The sequence below is a fragment of the Podarcis filfolensis genome (assembly GCF_964270895.1).
Source record: "Podarcis filfolensis genome assembly, chromosome: 9".
Lineage (NCBI taxonomy): Eukaryota > Metazoa > Chordata > Lepidosauria > Squamata > Lacertidae > Podarcis > Podarcis filfolensis.
The window spans coordinates 58088770-58110842 of record NC_139610.1 but is presented as its reverse complement, the minus strand read 5'-3'; the positions used below and the strand labels follow the sequence as shown (position 1 = coordinate 58110842).

Below are 22073 nucleotides of genomic sequence, written 5' to 3'. Positions count from 1 at the left end.
TGATCTAGACCGACAGTCTATCCTCATAGTGACCAACAAGATGCAAATAGGATACAATAGCACTCCCCTGCTTATGATCTCTGGCACTAAATTCAAAATTAGACAGCTTCTGGTACTGGAGGGGAAAGATAGTAGCCATTCATAGCCTTATCCTTCTTTAATTTGTATAATCTAAGTTGCAGGCTTTCACTGCTTTCGGTGGTAGCAAATGACATAGTTTAATGACGCACTATGTCAAGAATAACTTTGTTTTGCCTGTTCTGAATCTCCCAGCATTCAAATTCATTGGATAAACTCTGGTTCTAGTATTATCAGGGTCGGGAGGACTTCTATCAGGTTCCTTGGCCCCATTGATCCTTCTGAGTAAACACGGACCGGATCAGGCCGCACAGGGCAGGCACACTTGCAATAATGGGAAAAGCCGATCCATAACTTGTGAAAATAAATAAAGTTATAATTGGCAGTTTCCATTGCCGAGGCCACCCAAATCCCTCATGACACACAGAGCAGTCAGCAAAACTGGAAAATCTTAATTATTTTCATGTGCTCATTAATTCTAATAATTAACTTAAAATGAAAAAGTGGCATCATGCTATCAGCTGTACTTTCTTCCCAGCTCTCTTTTTTCTGTCTTCCTTCAGTTTGTCCAGGAGACTCTGGGAATTAGCAGAATGCCCTTAAGAATTGCAGAGTAAATATTGGCAAGATACAAAAGTAATTATAATGACTGCCTTTTTGAGCACAACTTCTGATGGGAGATCTAAAGGCATTCTGCGCAAGAAAATTAATGTGGTCATACAACACCACGACTGAAATCCTTAATTGATTAATTGCTACAATTCAGATGATTAACTCATTAAATTCAGGGTAAAATGTGGGGATTTAATTGGCATGGTCACTGGTAAAAAAAAAAGTTGAAGGTATTATCTGGACCATTTCCCCTCATGTTCATAATCCTATTTCTAAAGCAAGGGAGTAGATAGCAATATGTTTACATTTGTATGAAAACATCTTAAGACAACAATCACTTTGAATCCCTGAATATCCGAGTTGCTGGCAATCACAAGTGGGCAGAGTGCTGGTACCCCTGGGTCCTGCTTTCATGCTTCCAACAGAAGAAGAAGAAGAGTTTGGATTTGATATACCGCTTTATCACTCCCCTTAAGGAGTCTCAAAGCGGCTAACATTCTCCTTTCCCTTCCTATCCCACAACAAACACTCTGTGAGGTGAGTGAGGCTGAGAGACTTCAGAGAAGTGTGACTAGCCCAAGGTCACCCAGCAGCTGCATGTGGAGGAGCGGGGAAGCGAACCCGGTTCCCCAGATTACAAGACTGCAGCTCTTAACCACTACACCACAGGTTGCCCTCTATGAGAACAAGATGCTGGACTAGATAGGCCATTGACCTGATCCATCATAATGGCATGTGGTGAAATTCTTCCTAGGGAGCAATTATGGTCAGAGTTATGAGCTTGCAAGGGCAATGTGAGGGGAGGGGGACGTTGCACATGTGATGTCATGACACCCTGACATTGCGTGTACTGTATGTATATCGTGCCTCCCTCCCTAAACCAGGCAGAAGCTTCCCAGGCTTGGGGAAGGAGGCACCAGCCTCTGGCAGAAAGCAGGTTTCTTCTTGTGTGCCAGACATAACACAATGTTTAGGGCTCAAATAAGGTCACGCCTTTATTGATTACTGATGTCAGAGGTTTGGCATAGGCATTGGGTACAGCTATCGACTTCCAGCCCGCCTGCAGGAAGTATACCCTGGGTCAACCCCACAGCATGAGTGGGGGCATTCCTATGACATACGTCGGATAGGAGTCCCCCTGTAGGATTGATGTCTTGAGGAGTGTTGTGGCCCTAATCCCTACCTGGGCATTTGGACAGAAGCATCTCCGCCAGGTTCCCTTTAGCAGGATACCATTTATTCAGAGGGGCAGGCAGAAGCTGTATCCTCCCCTCTAGCCAAGACTAAGGCTTACCCAATGTCTAAACAGCCAATGTTGTGATGATTGCTATGAGGTGAGAAAAACCTCATAGCAATCACCTTCTCCACCAATTGGCATGGTGGAGAAATTCGTGCCCGGTCCCAAATACAGCAGCCAACTATGTCCACTGCAAGGTCAGGTCATAGAGTACAAAAGGAGGGAGGGAGGGAGATCTGCCAAAGAACAAAGTGCTGGGGCAGGGGCAGGCAGGTTTCATTATCTGGGAGTGGACCCAAGGGAAGCCTTCAAGCTCCATTGGGCCTGCCCCCAGATAAGTGCCTGCCTCTATGCTCGCCCACCAGTGGTCAATTTTCTATTTATTTATGTATGTATGTATTTATGCATTTCCAATGTACTTTATACATTCATATTTAGATCCTATCAAGTCTTATATGGACTTCCCTGTTGGGATACTGCCAGGGAGACAGAGGCCATCATGCCCCCACGCCGTCTCCGGACGATCCATTGATCTCTCGTAGAAACGTAGTATCAGTCAATTAGCGACACGAGCCTCAGAAATAGCTTGCCACATTCCAGAGTTTGTGCACGCTCTTTCAGCAGAGTTCGCACAACGAAAGATGCACTCAGGAGAGCATTATTTACAACTTTATTCAGCGTTGGTCAGAACAAAACAAAAAAAAACATGACTGCCTGCTTCGATGTCTCAGGCACAGAGAGAGAACGAAAGCATATACAAAACATAAACTTCCTGTGAGCAGGAAATACGTAGGCTGTGACTCACAACAGCCTGTCCCCTTTTTAAGGTGGAACGGAAATATCCTAACATTCCCATCCTATCTGTCCTCGATGTCCTATTACACATTCTTAAGTTTGCTACATATCCATTTATTATCTACTCTTTTCTTCTTCTGTTAATGACCCTTACTTTTGTTTGCTGCTGCTCACAGATTAATCCCTGCTTGTAGATTTATCTTAATATCACATCATTTTAAATACTCTCCAAATTGTTCCCACTTGCTTGTTACTATCATTCCATCTATATTTATTATCTTGGCCATCATGCTTGCTAGTTCTATATATTCTATTAGTTCAAGCAGCCATTGGTCCTTTATCGGGATGGCCTTCTCTTTCCACATTTTAGCGTTCAATGTTGTTGTGGCTGCTGTTGTGTATAGAAAAAGGTTTTTAACTTTGCCTGGTATTTCTTGTCCTATGATTGCTAACAGGAACACTTGTGGTTTCTTAGGGGGCAAGTACACTTAAGCATCTTTTTTAATTCCTCGTATATCATTTCCCAGAATTTTATCACAAATTTGCATTGCCACCACATGTGGATTAGCATGCCTTCTTTATCTGAATACTTTCAGCATAAATTTGATCCTCTTTTGTATATTTTGGCTAGTTTGCTGAGTGTCAGATACCACCTGTACATCATTTTTTGAATGTTTACCCTGATTGTATAACATGCCAAAAAGCTTAGCGTGTTATTCCACAGTTTTTCCAATGCTGAAAGCTCTATAGTGGTACCTCGGGTTAAGAACTTAATTTGTTCTGGAGGTCCGTTCTTAACCTGAAACTGTTATAGCTAATAGGGCCTCCTGCTGCTGCCATGCCGCCGCCGCGTAATTTCTGTTCTCATCCTGAAGCAAAGTTCTTAACCCAAGGTACTATTTCTGGGTTAGCAGAGTCTGTAACCTGAAGCGTCTGTAACCCGAGGTACCACTGTATATTGTATCCAAAATCTGACACCCAGTGAATAGTTGCCACCTTCACAAACTCATCCTTTGTTTCCCATTCCAATAAAATGCTGTAAATTTTAGTTTTTTAAAAATATATATATAAATCTTATCCAGTGGTCAGTTTGCAGGCAGGCCTGGATTTAAAGCCCCAGCCAGCAAGGCAGGCATCTAAGTGACCCCACCGGCCAGGAAGCTCCAGGGCCCTTCCAGATTGTGATGTGAGATGGTGTCACTAGGTCACAATTCTACCACACCATGAAGATGTGTAATGGCTGTTTGCTAAGACATAACAAACTGAACTGAACTGAAGGTGAGCGGACTTGTGCTCTTATATTCTTAAGAACACTAAAGTGGTAGGGATGGGCATCTAATCACTTGCTTTTAAACTTACTCTTCACAATGAGATTGTAAGTTTTGTCTGGTCTGTAGCACTGCTGATTGCAATGAGGGAATGCTTCTCCAGATTAATAAATAAATAAGCTTGTCACACATCCCCATAGAAAATTAGGTATCAGGGACAAAGGTTCTAGCCAATTTTCTCCCTCACCGTTTTCTGTGTAGAGAGGTGATTTTGTTTTTGAACAAAGGAGTAGTCTGCCATGTGTGTCACCCTTTGATCTGAAGTGATCCCCTCCAGACACAGATTTACCATCTCGGTGAGAACTAGGCCACAATCGCTTATGGTTCAAAAATTGTACCAGAAATGGAAAGGCCCTTCAGGGGGGAAATATTATGTCTTTTTTATTTCCTTAAAACGTGTAACATTTTAGTGCTCTGTAGACAACAGGCTCATTGTGGAGAGAGGGCACAGATGGGAGAAATTGCCAACACAGTATGAAACAAGGAGAGCAAAGCCAGAAGGCATTCAGGCCTGGTATGGAACAGTCATCATCACTACACCAACTGGCAGATGCTGATCTGAACAAGGAAACTAGGCCACTTGGTAACAGTTAGAGAGAAGAAGTCAGCCTAATAATGACTTGAATGCAGAAAGGGAAATCTCTCTTCTGGAGCAAGATGTCTTCAGTGAACTGAGAAACAAAGGCATTCTGGTCTCTGTAGGATTCAATTAAAATGCTTCAGTGTTTGCTTTTCTGACAGTGTGAGACATCCATCAGTAATAAGTTCTTTGCTGCTGCTTGAAATCCAGCATCCAATTTGCCATTATGCAGGTTCTCTTTCTTTCTTTCTTTCTTTCTCTCCGTGATATCTTCTAACTGCTCTCTCACAGTGCAAAGTTAGCTGAAGACCCCAGCACTCAGCTGATCAAACAAAGAGGTTATCCTGATTGACACTTGCTCAGTGCGTGGCTTGGGCTGTTAAATGTAAAAATGTCCATCGTAAGAGGCACTCAAAGGGCTAGTCCACACAGCTGACTCAGTGATGCTGCAAGAAGGTTCCATCAATGATGAAGAAGCTCCATAAAGACCAAACAGTTCTAAAATGGTATGTTACCTACATGTGCTCTGTGCTCCATGTATTCACCAATTCCTACCATTGTTGCAGTGTTTCTCAAAAAAGGGGCTTTGGACTCATAGGTGGGCAGAGGACAGGCTGTGAGCCTCAGTGCCACAGCCTGCCCAGTGCCTCATCACTTGCCTGCCTCACCCTGGAGCCATAAGCTTTTGGATGGAGCAGTGGCAGCACCAGCAACTCCTTACATGCGAGTAAAGGTGGCCAGGAGATAGAGAGGTTCAGGGAAGCAGGGAAGTCTCCCTTCTCTAAGTCCAGAGATGTTTATGGAAATTAGAATGAGATAAAAGTTTATAGGTTTGGGGGTTCCATCTAGATGATACCCATGAGTTCGTTCCAGGCCAGTGATCTTGTATCTGTAAGGTTAGACTCTATCAGGGGAAACCTGCTAAACCAGTAAACTAACTTCTTTGTTGAGGTAATGGCCTTAGCTGCTCAGCCAAGTACCCATCAGCATCTTAAAGAGTGAGCTCTATTGCCACCTCACCTGGCTGCATGCAGCATCATCCCAGGATGGAGAACAATAGACTTGGGTGCTGTATGAGAGTTTTGGCTGATACTGGAGCAGGAAACCCAAGGTTGGACTTGCTCTGTGCTGGACCCAAAGTTATGGTTTGGTCATCTCCCTGAGAACCTAATTGGGAAGCAAGTGGTGTTAATTCTGTCAGCCCCTCCATACTATGATCAGGTTGTATATATGTGTAAATGAAACTGTTTATATCCCAAAGACTCCACAGTCTTCAAGGAAACTGAACTATAGGCAAGCACAGTTCTTGTGCTCCTAATGTTTGTTGTTAAAGTGGTTTCTCTGGCACTGCATTGCTGATACTTCAGGAAGATGAGGGCAAGGCCTCAGGAAGGTCTAAGTCACAGCTACTTTGTGGAAGCTAAGCAGGTTTGGGGCTGGAAGGTTCCTGGATGGGAGATATGTATAAAACGCATAAATAAGTGTTGTTGTTTTTTAAATTTAAAGCATTTTTACCACACTTGTTAAAGGCTCCCAGAGAAGACTGCAGATCAGGTAAAATCTCAAAGGTATGGCACAAAAGGAAAATGGGACAGGGAGAGAGTGGGGAAAAGGAAACTCAGGAACCTGCTCTTAAAGTTGCAGTTCTTATAATGACCAGCTGGGATGAAAGCAGTTCAGGTACCCCAACTGGGAGAGAGTTGCGGAAGAGCCAAGGGTAGCTGGCCTCTCAAAAGAGCCAATAGAATAGCTCTTCTTTGCTTCAATGGCTCGGCAGTCTGAGGGAATGGCTGCTCCTGGCGATGCTGTTCCTTGTATCATCCCAGAGTGATTCTTCCAAAGGGTAAATCTTTGGTGTCACCCCTTCTATGGTGAGCCACCATCAACAATGGCCTTGCAGATAAGGTTTTTAATATTCTGTTGGAAGCCACCCAGAGTGGCTAGGGAGGCCCGGCAAGATGGTGGGTGGGTTATAAGTAATAAATTATTATTATTATTCCATCTCTCTGAGAGAAGTATCCATGACTCAACAAAAAAGAGGTGGTTTACTTACAGGACAGGACAGATCCTCCAGACCTCTGCTGCTGATGCTTCTTCTGTCTGTGTCTCAGTGGTGTTTACGCTGATAAGGGAGCTAAATGGCAATACCTCCACACAGGAGCAGATGTTGTTGCTGCTCTCTTCTGTATCCAGAGATGGCCTTCCTGATAAGCCCCACCTTTCAGGAAGCACCTATGGCTCCATTTTTATTTTATATTTTTTTTGGGGGGGGTTAGTTGTATTTTGATTCTATGGGAACCACTCTGGGAACTTGTTTGATCTCCATTATTTTAGACATTTCTGAAACAAATGAATAAATCACAAAGTGTTCCCCACAGCCCTGGTGCCCACCCAAGCCCCTAGACTTTGGGACCCTCTTCCTCATTTTTCAATTCCACCAATTTGACCTGCCCCCTTGAACTGCTTGAAGTCATCTGTAAAGAAACCGTTCCCTTTTGCAGCAGCCGTTCAACCCTTCTGTCATCAATTTCCTTCCCAATCACTGTTTTCCCAAAGGGCTTGCCATCTTTTTCATCAGCTCCTTGCTCCTTACGCGTTACCTTTGTAAAAGCATTTGTTATTCATCTTCATCGCTTGCGTACATTTCCCTTTCATTTTCAATCTTGGTTTTCTTGATCATTTCCTTGCCTCCCTTCTTGTATTTCCCTTTCATCTTCTAAAACTTCACCAGCAGCTTTAACCCTCCCAATTCATCCCAGGGGACACCTTGGGAATAAGACATTAGCTCTCGGCTGACTTCTCCAAGCAGAAGTGGGGAGACATTTTTAAATAAATAAATGTATGCTGCACACATTATAGATGCCTTCTTTTTTCTCGGTCTCTATTTCAGCACCCACCCAGTTTTTCCTGTTTTTTCAAAAACTTTTTGTTCTATTTTTGTTTATTAGTTTCTCATAGGGTGACTTTACAGTGGAAAGCCCTTTATTTGCAGGGCTGTCAGAGTACATAGGAAGAAAGGAGCAGGGATGTTCAAGCATATGGACATAAGAAGAGCTTGCTGGATCAAGCCAATGGCCCATATAGGAAACCCACAAACAGGATTTGAGCACAAGACCACTCTCCCCTCCTGTGACTTCCAGCAACTGGTATTCAGAAACATTACAGCCTCAAGTCGTGGAAGCAAAGCATAGTCATTATAGCAAGTAGCCATAGACTTCCCCTGCCTGCCATTTCCCCAGTCCAAATTGCTCTAAGCACCATTTCTCCGCTGTGGCTTTTCTGAAGTACAACATGCAATTTGACCTTCAGTCAAGTCCCATTAAGACTGAAGTGTTGCTTCTCTCTCAATTCATTCATTCTGCTCATGCAATTAAGAAGCACATCTGGAAGAGAGAGGGGCCATACTTGCTAGTCCTGTTCCCAGACATATGGGAAGAAAGTCTGAAGCAGAGAGCCTGCTATAGTCCTATCGGCTCCCACGCTTGATCTGGAACCCTTCGTGATCAGGGTTCTGAATCACATGAGGAGCTTACATGTGTCTACAGCTGGCTCCCTGCTTCAGACCAATTTACAATTTATTTATTTACGGCTATTAGCCCATAAAATATGTACAAACATAAAAACACAGGGACATAAAAACAGATATATCCGACAACAGGAGGTGAACACCATGATGCAAGGGTGGGTCATTGAGCAGAGCCAAGTGACAGCTTGGGGCCAGGAGAGCTCCAAGGGACAGATCACAGAAAAGGAAAACTGAAGACGAACTCCGACATGCACTCTCATCATAACAGTTCGATTAGTTTTGATGTTGTTGTTGGTTTTTGGTGGTTTTTGAGTGTGAGATAACCGCATTCAGAAATCTCGCCACCTGCAGAGTTACAGAAGGATCTGTATCCTGCAAAAGCAGTGCGGCGTGTGACTCAACATGCCTGCCAACCAAGCACAGTAAAGCAGGACCCAGGAATTTAGCCCTGGCTACGCTATGTAGGGGACAGTTGAACATTATATGTGAAAGAGATTCAACAGTTTCCCCGTCACACACACATAGCGGAGACACCAAACCCTTAGAAAATCTGTGGTTCAGCAGGTTCGATGGAAAGACATTGAACCTTGCACGAATAAATGCATGTCGGTGTGGTACTGATGAAAGAGATGACATATATGATGGAAGGCCAAGTGGTGGGGTTATTCCGTGATACCTGGGAGAGCAGACACCCCCACCCCTGGCGAGGTTGTGTTGATTTTCAATGTCCGCTAATCTTTGCTCAATAAGGCTTTTGGCTGAGCGTAAGTTCATCTTTAAGGAGTCCGCTGGGGAAATTCCGATGCTCAGAAGTTTGGCATGGATTTTCCCAACCAACGGATTGACAAAGACGTCCCGCCAGAGGCACTGAAAAAGGTAATGGTCGGGAAGCCTATGCCAGCTGGACAGCCAATAGCCAAAGACTCGCTTCCAGATGACAGTCTCCAATGATGCAATCCTTAACTCCAGACGTATGGCTGCGTTGCTCACACACATGGGGAGTTTCAGAAGGCGACGGAGAAACTGATTCTGCAATGTCCCCAGTGATGTTAAATTGGACCCTGGGGCCCAGAGCGGGGCAGCATAACAAAGGGTGGAAACCACTTTTGCGTGGTATACCTTCAATGCAGAAGGGATGTGAGAGGCTCCGTCGGCCGCAAGAAATTGGAGTAGAGTATAAAGTATTGTTTTCCCTTTGTTTAGTAAATACTGTATCTGTGGCTTCCAGCTTAGATTGTAATGAAAAAAGACTCCCAGGTATTTAAATTTGAAAACCTGTTCTAATTGGACTCCATCTAACTTCCAGCTGTAAGTTTTCCGAGACCTGGTAAAGACCAGGACTTTAGATTTCCCATGATTAATTGTCAGATGGTTAAGTTTGCAATAAGCCGCAAAAATCTTTAGAGCTCTGCATAAACCAACTCTAGAGTAGGAAAGGATCGCTGCATCGTCGGCATATAGGAGCAAAGGGCAGCGAAAATCAGCTAGGCGGGGGGCATGAATGTTGGCTTGAGACTCGTTCAGAAAGAGCTTCATATCACTGATAAACAGGTTGAAGAGGAGTGGGGCCAAAATGCAGCCTTGGCGCACACCTCTATTTATTGGGACCTCGTTGGATAGGTTTCCCGCCGGTGTGAGTCTCACTCTAGCCGACGACCCATGGTGTAATTGGGTTATAAGCCATAACAGCCTTCTATCTATGCCCCATCTCTCTAATTTCTTCCATAGGCAATTTCTTGGGATACTGTCGAAGGCAGCCTTTAGGTCTATAAAAGCGACACATAGGCGCCCCCGACTTGGGGCAGAATATTTTCTGGCAAGATGATACATGATTACCATATGGTCAGAGGTTGAATAATTGTTCCTAAAGCCCGCTTGCTCATGGCCAATCAAATTTGAGTCGTTTGCCCAATGGGACAGCTTGGACAGCAAAAATTTTGCATAGATTTTCCCGATGATAGACAAAAGGCTGATGTTCCGATAGTTCTCCGGGTCAGCAGGGGGACCCTTTTTATGGACTGGCACGATCACGGCCTCCTTCCATGACCTAGGGATAAGCCCCGTAGAATTAATTGCATCAAAGACTTTGGCCAGAATTTCAGCCCACCACCTTGGTTGCGCAACAATAGCCTCAGCAGGGACTAGATCCGGCCCGGGGGCTTTGCCCGTTTTCAGATCTAATATCAAGTCCATTATCAGGTCTGCTTCAGACCTTCACCCAACAGGGAAGGGCAGCGGGGGTGTGATGGCAAAGGAGTCTAGCTTGTTATGAGAATCAGGTCTCAGAACGTCCTTGCTTAGAAATGCTTTCATATTGTTCACAGCTTTCTGCTTGAGCAGCAGTCTGGCTTAGGCCTTACCTATCCAGCTTGCTACTTTCTTGCACACTGCCCACTTGTTCTCCTCCCCTTCTGTTGGCTCCCTTTGCAATGAGCAAGTGCTTAGTTAGGTTTTGGGACAGCTGCTTTCTGAGTAATGTCTTGAATCTTGGGTTAGGGGCTACAGGAGCTCACTAGCAATGCAGAATCCCATCAGCTCCCTAAATCTGCAAATAAGCAAGCTTGTCTCTGCTTTGACTGCCCACAGCCTGGCTCTGACACGCTTGCACAACAAATGATAATGGACGGCCATGAATCACCTAGACCGTAAGCCCTCTCTGCATGGAATGTGTTACTCCTGGGTCTGTAGAGCACCTAATATGCTTCTGGCACATCATAAATCTTGAAAAGTAATAGTACTTGATGATTCTTTTACCTTGCACTCAATTATAGCAGGGAACCTATTTAATCTAGCCACCATCTTCTTTCACAGCCTCCACCATCTTGTTCTCAAGAGGGTATGTTCTACTTTCAAACCAAATTCCATGAAATACTGCCACTCCACCAGAACCTCTCAAGCCAGGCAGGATCGAGAACTGTGATAGGGGAACATTCAAACTTTGAAACAATTCTCTTTCCAAAGACAATTATGCCTCCATGGAATTTGTTAATGGTGCATTTGGATAAGGGAGTAGGTAAGTTAATTCAATGCATCCAAGCCCTGTAACACATGCACAAACTGAATCCAATGCTAGCCCTACTCAGAGTAGTTCCATTGAAATCCATAGATACCACAGCTTTAGTTATATTACTTTCTAATATGAGCAGGACTCAGTTGACAACAAGGATGGGAAACCTGTGGTCCTCCAGATGTTGTTGGACTCCAACTTCCATCAGTGCTATCCAACATGGCCAATGGTCAGGGATGATGAGAGTTGTAGCCCAGCAACAACTGAGGGGACCACTGTTTCCCCATCCCTGCAGTAGGCTGAAGTGATATCCTTCAGGCAGTACTATGGAGGGGGCATGAATAGATGAAAGCAGAAACTAGCATCTGATGATGCAGTATGACCTTAAATGTTGGCCTTTCCATTGGGTGCTGCTTCAGGCAACAACAGCAACAACAAAATATTGATACACACACTTTACATGGGGCACATTCAGATGTGGGGAATATTGCATTAGTTTTCCTGATTATAAAGCTAGCTCTTTTCTCCCATTTTCTAGAACTTAAGAACTTAATTCGTTCTGGAGGTCCTGTTCTTAACTTGAGGTACCACTTTAGATAATGGGGCCTCCCGCTGCCGCTGCACCACAGCGGCGTGATTTCTGTTCTCATCCTGAAGCAAAGTTCTTAACCTGAAGCACTATTTCTGGGTTAGCGGAGTCTGTAACCTGAAGCGTATGTAACCTGAGGTACCACTGTATGTCGGTATACCACCCTAAATTTCATACTTTACTGCTGCAGTTTTCTGAATTGATAAGATTGCAAACAGATTATTTCTTGAACCAATTAACATGGAAGGGAGTATTAAACTTCTATTAGATTCTGCTAGATTTCCAGAAGTGGCTTCTACATCAAGTGAAAGCTCAGATATAATATGGAAACTCACAGTTAGGAGAACATTGGGGAAATGGAATAAACTGCCTTATGAATGCAGCCATATTGCAGCTGTTGTCTCACTTCTACTCCCTGTAGAGAAGGAGGAGACGGCACTCCTAGTGCAAATCCTTGCTCTGACATGGAGATTCCCTTAAAATGCTTGGGTATGCTTTTCTGAAAGGCGTCAACACGTTAGTCTGTTGCAGCAAAAATGGCTAAGGGTCTTCTAGCACCTTTCCAGATAAGTGCATTTATCATTATCTTTCCATTATGACCTGTGCAGCACTCATTCAGCAAATCAAGACCATAGGAAATGAGTGTGAAAATTATTCCCCAAAGTGTCACATTCTGAATATCTATCATTTACTTTGAAGTCCTATTTACACGGCAGAGGCAGAAAGGGGCATACTATTGTAGACAGAGACATGACAATAGGATGCACAGAGACAAAGAGAAGAGCAGATGGAAGAAAAGAGGGAGATAAAAGTGGACTTGGACAACCCTTGGTACACAACAGATGCTTGCCCCAATGTCCTTTAATGCCATTAAATAATATTAAGCATTTTCCCACTGCAATTTGTTCCTTGCAGTGCCGAAAGGAAAAACATATATATGTATGGTGAAACAGCGAACACCTGAAAAGTTTTTTTTGCTTTTGATTCAAAATGATGCTTTGTCCAATGTTAGGAGAATTATTCTTCAGTCCCTGCCAGTGTGGCTGCTACTTTACAGGCACCTGAGAAATAGCAGCCACACTGGCAGGGACTGAAGAATTTATTTTATTATTATTTATTATTTATTTTATTTCTATACCACCCTATACCCAAAGGTCTCAGGGTGGTTCACATTAAAAAAAAATGTGAACCCAGAGTCCAGACATGAAAGTGACTGCTCAGAGGGGGAAATGGGAAACAACAGAATGGCTAAAAGTACGTTCATCATGGCAACACTTTGGGCCTGGTGGGGTAATAGGTGACTTGTTTGGGATGCTAATGCATTTTTCAGGGAAGCTGGATCAGAAATCTTTCCAGAGAGGTGGAGGAGCAAGAACTTCATTATGGTTTATAGGCCTCCGCCCCTTTTTTCCTCTCTCGCTACATAGTCAAGATGAAACAGTATTAAAGTGTGTGTGATTCTGGAAAATGGTCTAGAAATGAACTTTAGCTATATAACTACTGCTAAGGTTATAATAGCTAAAAAATGGGGAGGGGGGTAGAAGCACTATATCTGAATGGATTGAGAAAACTTGGCCCATAGTAACTATGATTAAGCTACCGTATTTTTCGCCCTATAGGACGCACTTTTTCCCCTCCAAAAATGAAGGGGAAATCTGTGTGCGTCCTATGGGGAGAATGCAGGCTTTCGCTGAAGCTTGGAGAGCGAGAGGGGTCGGTGCGCACCGACCCCTCTTGCTCTCCAGGCTTCAGGAAGCTATCAGCAAGCTTGGGGAGCCCGCGGGAGTTCCCGCAGGGCTCCCTAGGCTGCGGATAGCAGCCTGCTGCCCGGAGCGCGGGGCGCGCTGAAGTAGAGTGCCCCGCGCTTCGGGCAGATATCCGCAACCTAGGGAGCCTGCTGCCCTTGTTTTTCTCCTCTAAAAACTATGGTAGGTGCGTTTTTAAAAGCTCGGGCTTCCCCCGCCCCAGTCCCATGGCTGGGGGGACGGGAATAAAAAAAAATTTCTTTATTTCCCCCCAAAAAAACTAGGTGCGTCCTATGGGCCGGTGTGTCCTATAGGGCAAAAAATACAGTAAGTTATTACAAAAGAATACATATGAACTAGCTCAACAGGTTGCTGGAAAAATTGATGTTCTTTGTAATGTTTTGGAACAAGTTTAACGAGAATGTCCAACCTTTTGCTGTTTTCAACCTGCTGCAACAGTATTTCTTTATGCTCTTTGTCTTTGGTTTATTTTGTTTATTAATTGAAACATGTAAAATAAGAAGTAAATGAATAGTCTCAATTAGATACTGACTACTTTTTCAACTCCTCTCTGGCAAAACAACCTTTCATGTAATTTCTGAAGGGAGCCCTGTTTAGGGAAGCTTTTAAGGATTGATGTTTTTATTGTGTTACCTAAAAATGTTGTAAGCTGCCTAGAATGGCTGGGGAAACTCAGCCAGATGGGTGGGGTATAAATAATGTTGTTGTTGTTGTTTCTATCCTAAAATCTTTGGGTGAGTTCAAAAAAAGTCAGCACTGATCATACCTATCAGCTTGATTACCATGACTTCCAGACTGGAATGGTGTGAAACCTTGAAGGGGAGGGAATGTTAAAATGAGAAGTCCTCAAGCAGAAAGCAAACCAGCTGAGATTAGACAGGCATCTTCCTGGCTGAACATCAGGCACATGACTGTCTTTTTCGGTCCAGCAGGCATTTTAAGGTAGTATTTTGTTTTATGATAACCGTTTATTGTTTTACTGTCCCATTCTCTGTAGATTGTTTTCTATGCGCACCGTGTAGAGATGCAAATAATTAAGTGGTATATAGATGTATTAAGATGTAATAAGATGCAAAGTGAACAAATCTCTCACCCATCCTTTGGTTCTCCGTAAAGCTGAACAGGGGCCAATGTTCCATCTCTCTCTCCTTCCCGCATTTTTCGTGCTAGTAAACTTTTACTTTCAAGAGCTTCCTGCATCTGCTACCATTTCTTATAGAACCAACAGAAAATAAGGGCAATAAGAAGTAACATTCGTCCAGGGATTCCCCCCCTTCCCTCTATTTCTTCCCTCCTCTCTTATTTCAGCTGAACTAGCTGCTACCTATTCCCTTTGTGAGGGTACAGGGCACATAAGCCTTTCAGAGGGGATGCAAAGAGTATGTTTAAAGATCCAGCTGGCTATGCAGCAGTACTAGATGTCTGTCAAATGCAGGAACTGCCAGCGTGGAAAGTGACATCTGCCGGCCAGTAATGGCGGCCATACCTCACCGCTAACCCAACTGCTACAAGTCCAGTTCAGCTTGCCACCCTGAGCTCCAACCAACTGTCAGTACTCTGTGACAGCTGCCATCTTATTCCACAGCCATAAGCCTTCTTGGCAAGAGCAAACTTGAGCACTGTGGAGACGCTGCCTGTCATTGGCTGGAAAAGACACAGGAAATGAAGACGCAGTGGAACCCTGGGAAGGCGCAACATGTTCAAACCACCTGACAGTCGTTCCAAGACATACTCGAGTCTCCAAGGTTGTTCTTTGTTGACTGATATGATTGGACAAGGCACAGTAGGCCCCAGAACTCCTATTCTGTGTTGCTTTAATTGAATGTGTCACTGACAAGGGACAATCATTTGCGCGGCGGCATCTATTCCAAATGAAACAATTGTTTTAAAATAATTGGGCTGACAAGAGGGCTGGCAGCTATTGAGGATAACCTACACACATTTACTACTGAGTGGAAGAGAGAACATGCTTATGGTAATTGCTTATATTCGGTTTCTTTATTCTGCTTCTCTTCTGACATAAAAACACACCATGCTAAAGACAGAGGTTTTATATTTATTTTTGCAAACCTATCATTTCAATAGCACCAAGCAATTATTGTGACTCCTTTCCATTCCGTGTGTGTACTTTGCACCTTATGGAAACAAGCTCAGTTAAAAATGAGGAGGGAAGCCTGCAGAAATTATCTAAACAGAAATAATTTGAAGTTAATTTAAGTCAAATGCAAGTGGGCAGAGGTGGGGCAGCTGGGTATAAAGTATCACAGAGCCTGCACATTTCTCTGTCCCAGCCAACTTTTTCATCAGCTGAGGATCTGGCTCTTAATTGTTCTTGGGGAATCTCATAGCTGATCAAGGAGCTTAACAAACCCCAATTAAAGTCTGTGTAATTATGCATGAGAAAGCAGGACATCAGTCACATGTGTGTTCTGACAGTTATTGTCTTGTGAGACACTGACATTTAGCACTCTCTTCTGAAAGAAAAGAAAAGGATCATAGCCAAGGGCTTGAAAAAGGGAAACACTGAAGAAGAAAGGTCTGTACGGTATTTACAAGTGATCATAGGAGAAAGTGCATCCACATAACGGTTTCTGATGCTATGATCCATACACATTAGCACATAACTAGAGCACATCAATAACACATTGGGACACAACTAGAGATGTGGGGGGGCAATAAGGTCAAGTATTGGGAAGGGAACTCCTTGAGCTTGTACCTGGCATGGGTTTGTTCCACCTCTTCAGTAGAGGAAAGAGGACGAGAGGAGAGATACAGCTTAGAACCAGAATATCAAAAAGATTGGGCCACAAAGCAGTATATAAATAACCCAGCAAGCTGCGTAACACTTTGGTTTTTAAAGGACATACCTTCTCCTCCAGTCCTCAACATTTTCTCCATCTGCTTACTGTAGTGAAGGCTTTGAGCAGAGTGGGGCATATTTCTTTCAGGTGAACAAGAGGAATGCCTTCCCCTCTGACCTCATGATAGCCAGTCCTCATTACAGCACCAGAGACGTTTCTATACAAGGCCACGGTGCTGCCATCTCCTTTCAAAAAATAAATGAAAGTTGAGGGCAAAAAAGACATTCTAAAAAAGATTAAAACCTGTCACAGTCAGTCTAAGAGAAACGGCAAGATATACAGTCATTATCTCACTTTCTCTTCATATTATTTCTCCCCCCTGGATGATTATTGGCATCTGGTCAACCTGTCATGACAGAGTCCAATTAAAATTATATATCATTGCAAGTTTTCTCTTTCCCCCCCTTCACTCGCAGCAATATTCCCGCCGGACGGGAGATCCCTTTGATAGCAACTTTGATGTCCACTACTTGGCATTTTAATTTCCTGACAAATCTATCATATGTAATTTGTCACTGGGGCAATCTGTCTCACAGCGACTTGAAAGAAGCACAGGGCCTGGGGCTTTTCTCTTGCACTTTGACACAGAGATGGTTTTTCACAAACGTACTTCTGTATCACTAGGTCTTATCTGCAAGGGCTTCCTTTGACATTCCCCACCACTCTTCATAATGGTACATGCAATCTTGCTCAGTGGGTTTTCTTTTCTATCAGGGCAACATTTTTAATGCTGGTTAGCCATATGGTTTGCTGTGTGCCCAGGCTCAAGAATGACCGTTAGCAACAATATCACTTTTTCAGAGAATAAAAGGAGCCTTGCTGGATTAGTCTAGCTAGTCCAACCTTCAGACAGATTATTTTAGGTAGCCAATAATATTCATTCATTCATTCATACTCCACCCATCTGGTTGGGTTTCCCCAGCCACTCTGTGCGGCTTCCAACAAAATACAATAAAACATTAAACATTTAAAATTTCCCTAAACAGTATAGCAGGGAGGATATAGTCCTCTCCTGCTGTTGTCTCCTTCCATCCACCCTACAGCAATTGGTATTCAGTGGTCTCCTGCCTCTAGGAAGACTTGTACTGTCTCTCCTTGGTTTCAGACAGAGACCTCTCCCAGCCATATTTGGATAATCCTAGGATTGAAACTGGCAACATCTGCCTGCAAAGCAGATGCTGTATCACTGAGCCCCGTTCCATGTTTGTCTCTGAATTTGAAAGGGGATCAAGGTTAGAGAACATGACACAATTCAAAGAATCAGGTTTTGAAAGCCAAATTTACTTGAACCAGGTTGTCCTAAGGAATACACTATATGCCACATGTTTTAAGTCAGGGATGGGGAACCTGGCTGGCTGGGGCTGACAGGAGTTGGAGTCCAGCAACATCTGAAGAGCCAGTTTCTCCAACCCTGCTTTAAGGTATTTCAAGGACATCTTACTCAATGTGATCCTTTTCATTTTCTGAAGTGAGATGAGAAGTTACGACCTTTTCAGTTGTTGCCACCTCATTATGGAACTCTACCTTGTAGAAAGCCTACCAAGATCAATCTATTAATTTCTAGGAAGGAGACTTAATTGGCTTATGCTGATTGGTCTGGCTAATAATTGACTGAGAAAGCATACCTGAAGTAGTAACCTAACCTTTATTTATGTTATTTTGTGTCTGTCAAGGTTCCTGTAAAACAGGCCCTTTGTCCCCCCCCCCCTTCCGGGCTCACTAACACAAACATAAAATCCCTTCCTTCATTGTTCCAGGGGGAAAAATAAGACTTACAGCTTTGTTTCCCTATTCAATTTGTAATTTAAAATAAATATGGGCAGTGACCTAGCTGTAGTGCCAACACTGTCAATATGAGATTTCAGTTTTAAACTCTGCCCTTTCATCTAATTTGAAAATGGCCAACAACTATTCTGCATTGTATCAAAATGTTCAGCTTCTTCAAACTTGTGTCTTTTCTCATATTGCGATTAGATATATGAAAACTCATTAGAGAGCAAGGACACTTGAACAAATAAATGCCACAGTGGAAGCATTTCATACATTGCAGAAAACATAACAATAATATGAAAGTTTCCTGTATTTTGGAATTCTGGATCCAGCAATCATCACTCTTCCCCAAAATTGTCTGCTGCCAGATTGACAATCACCTCCACTGCTGAACACAATACCAGCTCCTGGACCTCAACTAATAAGTGGAATTGGAAGGTGTATGCATTATATTCAATAATATGGAATGGCAGGTGGCGCTGTGGTCTAAACCACAGAGCCTAGGACTTGCCAATCAGAAGGTCAGCGGTTCGAATCCCCATGACGGGGTGAGCTCCCGTTGCTCACTCCCAGCTCCTGCCAACCTAGCAGTTCGAAAGCACGTCAAAGTGCAAGTAGATAAATAGGTACTGCTCCGGCAGGAAGGTAAACGGTGTTTCCGTGTGCTGCTCTGGTTTTGCCAGAAGCGGCTTAGTCATGCTGGCCACATGACCCAAAAAAACTGTCTGTGGACGAACGTCGGCTCCCTTGGCCTGTAAAGCGAGATGAGCACTGCAACCCCAGAGACATTTGTGACTGGACTTAACTGTCAGGGGTCCTTTACCTTTGCCTTTATGCAGAATATACAATAATATGGAATATTGACCTCAGGCTTTTCTAGATTGCCATCCTTTCTGTTGTCTTGGACACAATGAATTCAGCCCTCATACCCTGACCACTTTATGGGCATTCACCATCTGGGAAACCAGCTTGCTTCTTCCAATTTATGGCATCCACTTTGCTGAAATGGCACAATTTAGACAATCCCTCTTCCCTCCACTACAAATCCTCCCATGCAAAGATCGCTGCTTGATTTTCTTCTGCAAGTGACATTATAGAAGTCATCCCTCCTGACCAAGGAATTATATTAGGGTCATCCACGACTACTTCTTCTGACTTCCTGGAAACAAAAGCCCACAAAGGCAGCAAGCATAGAGAAATGTATCATTCGCCTTATGCCCTATCCATCATCTTAGTGAAGAAGACCTCCTGCTAGGGTGTGACAGGTTCTGATGAGATGTGCCACGGTGGCAGGAGGGGGGCAAGGAGCCAAGAAAGGAAATGACAGGCAGAAAATGGATGGAAAAAAGTAAACGAAGAAGCGGTAATGACCACCATTACCAGGCCTTGCTACACTGCAAAGCATGAGTGCCTTCAAGAAGATAGATTTCCAGATCTCAAGGAAGACAGTGACTGAGGGAAAGGTGACAGAAGGAAAAGCCCATTGAGAAAAGAAAAAGAAATTGAATTTTCAAATAGCAAGGGTGGGGGGGGGGGAGAGACAGAAAGAGCACACAAACAGAAAGTGCATTTTCCTGGGTCAGAATATTTGGCTGTCTTGTCTGGTTTTGTCTACTCTGGGGATGGGGAACCTCCAGACGGTGATTTAAATTCAACTCACCAGGCCCATCTATCAATGTGCTTCCTAGACCACACCCTCACCCTAGGTCAGGGATCTCAAGCTCAGAGGCTGAATATTTCCCTCCTGGTCTCTCTGTCTGACCCTCAGCACACTCCCCAGGCTACACGCCCTCACACCCTTCCCCCAGAAGAGTTTATGAGTGTGTAGAAGCTATCCTGCTATACAAAGGTAAAATCCACATTCATTGCCCTGCCTGCTTTTCCCTCTGGCCCCACCCACCACAGGTATGTGGCCTCCACATGTGGCTCCCTTTGCTGCTGCTCGAGGCTCAGGTGGCCTCGGTGGCACAGAGTGCCTTCCATCAGCTTTGGCTGGTGGCCCAGCTGCACTCCTATCTGGGCAGGGATAGCCTAACTTCTGTGGTCTGTGTTCAGGTAACCTCTGGGTTAGATTACTGCAATGCATGGGGTTACATGGGGTTGCCCCTGAAGATGGTTCAGAAACTTCAGCTGGTGCAGAATTCAGTGGCCAGTTTGCTCACCAAGGCAAGACGGTTTGAGCATATTACACCGATCCTGGTCTGACTGCACTGCCTGTCAATTAGTTTCCAGACCCATTTCAAAATGCTGGTTTTGACCAATAAAGCCTTAAATGGCTCAGGACTGCTGTAACACAAAGACTGCCTCTGCCCATATGAACTGCCCAGGACCCTGCAATCATCACCTGAGGTCCTTCTTTGTGTTCTTCCTTTGCAAGAAGTCTGGAGGGTGGCAACACAAGAACGGGCATTTTCTGTGGTGGCTCCCCATTTGTGGAACGCTTGCCCCAGGGAGGTTTGCCTGATGCCTTCATCCATGTCTTTAAGTGCCAGGCAAATACATTCCTCTTCTCCCAGGCCTTTGGCTAATTAAACAATCTGTGGTCTTTTAAATTGAGTGTGTTGGTGGGTTATTGTTTTTGTTTGTTACTATGTTATGTATTTTTGTGTTTTTATATTGTAAACCACCCAGTGAGCCTCAGATGAAGAGCAGATGAAGAGAAGCTTAATAAATACGTTCACCGAAAGGAACTGCTCAACCAAATGTGGGTAATATCTCAGCATGCAAAGCACACAAGTTCCATATATTCCTTCACTATGAATATAAGAAGAGCCCTTCTGGATCAGGCCAAGGGCCCACCTAGCTGAAGACTCACAGTGGCCAACCAGACGCCCACAAGAAGCCTATGAGCAGAATCTGCAATTCCCAACAACTGGTAGAATCATAGAATTGTAGAGTTGGGAGCACAAGGGTCAACATACCAATGGAGATAGAACATACCCATTGTCAGCCTTATCCACCACAAATTCACCTCCCTTAAGTTCACTTCAACTCTGAATGAGAAAATCTTGGCATAAGTATGGGGGGGTTTTTTGCCAAACAGGAAAGGTAGTTCTGCCCTTGGTTATTACTGATGATATGCCAATATTGACAAAGAAGGAAAAATTACCAATACTGTACCAGGATGGTGCAACAGAAAACATGTTGTCCCACTGTAATGATGGTGGGTCTTTCATTAGCAATATTACCCTACTTAAAAGAAAATCAACATTTCCCCCAGTGTTCTTCTTTATCTATGCTGCTCAGATCCTGAATTGAATATTGCAGCTGAATATTTAAAAAAATACTCAACATATTCCACCTCCGTCTTCTTTTCACAGAAAGAAACCACCCTTCCTAAACTTACTTCTCTGCTACGCCATCTATTTATCAGTGGCATAGCTATCCCCTGGATCTTTCCGAGTCATCAGCCTCCTCCTAGCACTGTGGTGGCGTAGATCACGTGCCCCACGACATCTTTAGCACGGCATGCCTATAAATCTACATATATAGACATAAGTCACTCTAGGGAGGTTGGAAGTGAATCAGATCTGGTTAGAAATAATAAGCAGCAGAAAACTAATGGGGCCGGCATCGTTCATTACCCATTGGGGAACGGTGCTTGAACAGGAAGTGCTTTGAGCCAACACGAGTCCGAGGCTAAATAAAACCTCCTCTCTATGCTGGTAAACCTCACCTGGCTAGCACAGCAAAAAATAAAAAATAAAAAAGAGCCATCGGAATAACAAATAACAGTGGAGAGTCACTCCGGACCCATTCTGAAACAACAGAATACACTTTAAAAAGCAGTAAAACCAATAAAAATCCAGTCATCTTGAAAAAGGAGAGTCTTAGCTGCAATAAAGGCAGTCAATAAAGAAGCTCTCTCATTTAAACATCAAATGCACATTGTTTTGCAACACCTGTTATTCAGCCATAATAGCT

At 43.8% G+C, this 22073-nt stretch overlaps 1 long non-coding RNA gene across 1 annotated transcript; it reads left to right on the top strand.

Moving 5' to 3' along the window:
- The first annotated feature begins 4940 nt into the window (after nucleotides 1-4940).
- Nucleotides 4941-12630, top strand: LOC310742693. Its single transcript, XR_014538654.1, has 3 exons — nucleotides 4941-5136; nucleotides 10968-11169; nucleotides 12452-12630. It is a non-coding gene; the product is annotated as an uncharacterized lncRNA (long non-coding RNA).
- Nucleotides 12631-22073: the final 9443 nt, after the last annotated feature.